Here is a 5,183-nt window from a genome sequence, read left to right as displayed (position 1 = left end):
GTACGGTGATAGTGTCGCAGAATAATTGTAAAAAGTGATTTGGGATCATCTGAGTGCACATTGTAAAGGTAAACTTGTATGTGTATTAAATTTAATCAATACAATATTTATGGCCCGTTTTTTTCTTCATTGTCCCAGGTTTTTCTCTAATTTATTTTAAATGTCGCCTTTTTCAATGAAAATGAAATGGACACCTTATCGTAGAACGTTTCAGTAGACCCTAAGCGAGGGTCCGCAAACGAGCGGAATGCAAAGTAATTGAGAATGTGTGGTTATGAACTGCCACTATTTTCATTTTGCTTTAATGGTTGCGCACGAGTCACGGTCCCCAACGTGAACTTGTTTAAAGTATTGTCGAGAGTTGGAGTTGTAATCAAAGCATATGTACAGGACATACACTATGCATACAGTGCACAGTTGTAGCAAGCACGTCACTATCTGGGCAGTTGGCTGTAGCCACAGTGGAGCCTTACAACAACGAAACCGAGCGAGGTGGCGCAGTGGTTAGCACTCTGGACTCAAAGTCGGGAGGACGACGGTGCAAACCCGCGTCCCGCCATTTTACTTTAGGTTTTCCGTGATTTCCCTAAATCGCTTCAAACGAATGCCGAAATGCCTCCTTTGAAAGGGCACGACCGATTTCCCTCCCCATCCTTTCCTAATCCGAGTTTGTGCTCCGTCACCAATGACCACACTGTCGACGGGACGTTAAACTCTAATCTCCTCCTCCTATAACAACCAAGAGCGTTAACCACCTGATTAATGGCGTGTTGGTTTACTTCAGAAACGCAATACAATTCTGCGTGACAAGATTCTAGAAATTACAAACTTTTCTGAACACAGGACACACTAAGAGTTGCTTGCTTGAGGACTAGCCCACGAGGTTGGGTTTGATACCTGGCCTCGTTAGGAGAACATTCTAACCAGCGAAAGCCGCTCATTCACACGCTGACCATATCTGCTGTCAACAACAAATCCGACACGCTTCGTGAGTTCACAGGTAGAACCGGCAAAACCACAGAAAGTTGAGCAAGGCAGGACAAAAAAAAAAAAAAGCATGGTCCTTCCATCCCCTCCCCCCGCCCCCTCAAACTAGGAAAAAAATAACAAAACTGATCTCCCGCATGTTGGCGGTAACGACTGATAGAAATACCTCCCGCCCCCCCCCCCCCCTTCCAACGCCATTCCTTCTACACCCTACAGCCTCGCATATAAACAGCCCGTAAATTTGAGTTCACAATTACAGTGATAAGTGAAACACTCGTAGCAGCAAGTGCACACTATGACTTTGCATGACATATATATTACTTGAAGTTATGCTGAAGCAATGTCCAATGTACTAACGTAAACATTTTATTATGATTATTATTATGTTATAATATTTACAATATTTTATTGTAATTAAGCAATGTATTGTTATAAATTAAAGTTGTGCTTGTGACAAGTTATATCTGGGAGGGGGGGGGGGGAGTGAGGGGGGGATGAGAGAGGCAGTACAAAATTGTAGCTCCCCCTCCTCAGAAACAAACCCTATATCCGCACCTGTCTACAAATAAGTAAAACTGCTACCAACCCAGAAGTTGGCTTGAAGACCACAGCGCTTTATACGGAGGTGAAATGAGTCATGGCATACCTTCTGATATCGTGTCGGACCTCCTTTTGTAAGTCGTAGTCCAGCACCTCCACGTAGCATGGCATCAACAAGTCGTTGGAAATCCCTTGCAGAAATATTGAGCCATGATGCCTCTGTGGCCGTCCATAACTGCGAAAAGTGTTGCAGCTGCAGCATTTTGTGCACGAACTGGCCTCTCGATTGTATCCCATGAATGTTCGATGAGATTCAAGCTGGGCGTCTGGGTGATCAAATCATTCACTCAGATTGTCCAGAATGTTTCTAACAAATGATTCGCGGACAACTATGGCCTAGTGACATTGCACATTCGTTGTTTGGGAACGTGAAGTCTATGAATGGCTACAAATGGTCTTCAAGTAGCCGAACATAACCATTTCCACTCCACGATGGGTTGGTTGGACCAGAGGACGCAGTCCATTCCATGTGGAATTCCATTCCATTAAGGAGCCACCACACTCTTGCACAGTGTCTTCTTGGCAACTTGCATCAATGGCTTCGTAGAGTCTGCGCCACACTCGAACCTTACCATCAGCTCTTACCAACTGACATCGGAGTCCTTAACTTTCCCTGGCGAACTGAATGTTCAAATAACTTACGGGTTTGCTGCCAGGTGACGTCGTCGAACACCGCCGATATTTCGACAGGAGCACACCCTGCCATTCTCACACCCTGCCATTCTCAAGGCACAAATGCAAGGAATTTGCTAGCACATTTCTTCCTCCTTCCATCTGTGCCTTGAGAATGACAGGGTGTACTCCTGTCGCCGGCCGCGGTGGTCTAGCGGTTCTAGCCGCGCAGTCCGGAAACGCGCGACTGCTACGGTCGCAGGTTCGAATCCTGCCTCGGGCATGGATGTGTGTGATGTCCCTAGATTAGTTAGGTTTAAGTAGTTCTAAGTTCTAGGGGACTGATGACCACAGATGTTAATTCCCATAGTGCTCAGAGCCATTTGAACCATTTTTTGTACTCCTGTCGAAATATCGGCGGTGTTCGACGACGTCACCCGGCAGCAAACCCGTAAGTTACTTGGACATCGGAGTCATCTGACCAGGCCACACGGTTTCCCAGTCGTCTGCAAAAAATGGTTCAAATGGCTCTGAGCACTATGGGACTTAACAGATGAGATAATCAGTCCCCTAGAACTTAGAACTACTTAAACCTAACTAACCTAAGGACATCACACACATCCATGCCCGAGGCAGGATTCGAACCTGCGACCGTAGCGGTCTCGCGGTTCCAGACTGACGCGCCTAGAACCGCACGGCCACACCGGCCGGCCAGTCGCCTGCAGTCCAACCGATATGGTCACGAGGCTTCCTCCGATATAGTTTAACGTGGTCTCCGAACCATCTACATCTGCATCTACATTTACATAACTGCAATGTAATGCACAATTAAGTGCCTGGCAGAGGGTTCATCGAAACACCTTCAAGCTGTTTCTCCACCTTTTCACTCTGGGAAAGCGCGCAGGAAAAACCAACACTTAAATTTTCCCTACAAGCTCTGATTTGTCTTCTGTTGTTATTATGATCATTTCACTACATGTAGGTTGGCGCAACAAGAAATTTTCGCATTCGGAGGAGAAAGATGGCGACTGAAATTAGCCGGCCGGTGTGACCAAGCGCTTCTAGGCGCTTCAGTCTGGAACCGCGCGACCGCTACGGTTGCAGGTTCGAATCCTGCGTCGGGCATTGATGTGTGTGATGTCCTTAGGTTAGTTAGGTTTAAGTAGTTCTAAGTTCTAGGGGACTGATGACCTCAGATGTTAACTCCCATAGAGCTCAGAGCCATTTGATTGAAATTACTTTTGTTTTAATTATTACCACTCCAACTCGCGTATCATATCCGTGACACCCTCTTCCCCATTTCACGATAATACGAGACGATCTCCCTTTCTTTTAACTTTCTCACTGTCGCCCGTCAATCTTGTCTCATACGGATCCCACCACGCATAGCAGTACTCAAGAAGAAGGCTAAGCGTATTGTAGGCCGTTTTTTAATAAACCTGTCGCAAGTTTTAAGTGTTCTGTCAATAAATTTCATTCTTCGGTTAGGTTTCCCCTCAATATTGTCTATGTGATAGTTACAGTCTAAGTTATTCGTAATTGTAATCCCTAAATATGTAGTTGATTTATAGCGTTTAGATTTTTGTGACTTGCTGTGCAATCTAAATTTTATTTAGAATTTGTAGTCACTTTTCGCAACATACAGATATCTTAACTAAGTCTCTGGAAATTGGTTTTGATTATTTGATGACTTTCCGAGATGGTAAATGACATTATCATCTTCAAGCAACCTAAGAGGACAACTAGGCATTTTCACATTAATAAACATTGCCTTAGGCGAAATAAACTCTACGTGACGGGTTAAAAATCCTAGATCTGACCAGGGATCGAATCCGCGACCTTTGGCTTCATAGTCTGCCACCTTACCTACACATCTAAAAAATTAGAATAATAGCCAACTGGCAATTTGTCTCACATCATCGCTCCAAAACACTTTAGCTTCTAGGCGAAGGCCAGGTTGTTTAATGAAGGGAGATGGTGTAACGCTAGGAATATGTAGCACAGCTCGGCCATGTCATGGCGCAGGCTGTCTGCTGCGGCGCTGTTTGACGCTACGGCCAGAGAGAGGTCGCTACCGTAGCGCTGCAGGTGTTCTTAGCGGCCTCCACAAGCGACTATCGCGCAACACCTGCGGCATTTTTCAGTCATAGTAATTAGTAGCACACCTCCACTGTCCTACGGCGCATTTCACGCTCTCACGCACATGTCGGATCACGGAAGGGACCGCTGCGTTTCTTTCCTGCTGGCTCGTGTTTGAAAAGGCGTCAGACGCTGAATGCATTGATTGCACGAGTATGACGAACGGCCTTGAAATTACCGATTGACACCATTTCATATTGGCTGAATATTTTAATGCCCGAAATGTGGAAATCGCAGTCAGAACTACTTTTTTCTTAGACGCCCGAAGACAGATTACAGCTTAGCTATTATCTGCCAGGTATAGTGCTGCCCCAGAAATTCCCATTAGCATACCATTGAAGGTATTAGAAATCCGCCTTTGTATTTCCAAGAAAGTACGAATTTATAAAACCATTTACGTTTAATCTTAGTGGCATAAACCATCGTCAGTGGTATGGAATGAAAAACATTTTCGTTATTGGTTGCTTTCTTGATCTAAAAAAAGGTCGTTAGAAAAGACATTATGGTGTGATTTTACGCCGGGCGGTTCTAGGCGCTTCAGTCTGGAACCGCGTGACCGCTACGGCCGCAGGTTCGAATCCTGCCTCGGGCATGGATGTGTGTGATGTCCGTAGGTTAGATAGGATTAAGTACAGTACTAAGCCGGGCGGTTCTAGGCGCTTCAGTCTGTAACCGTGTGACCGCTACGGTCGCAGGTTCGAATCCTGCCTCGGGCATGGATGTGTGTGATGTCCTTAGGTAAGATAGGATTAAGTACACTACTGGCCATTAAAATTGCTACACCAAGAAGAAATGCAGATGATAAACGGGTATTCATTGGACAGATATATTATACTACAACTGAC

The sequence above is a fragment of the Schistocerca piceifrons genome, chromosome X, assembly GCF_021461385.2.
Source record: "Schistocerca piceifrons isolate TAMUIC-IGC-003096 chromosome X, iqSchPice1.1, whole genome shotgun sequence".
Classification (NCBI taxonomy): domain Eukaryota; kingdom Metazoa; phylum Arthropoda; class Insecta; order Orthoptera; family Acrididae; genus Schistocerca; species Schistocerca piceifrons.
This window is presented reverse-complemented; position numbering follows the sequence as displayed.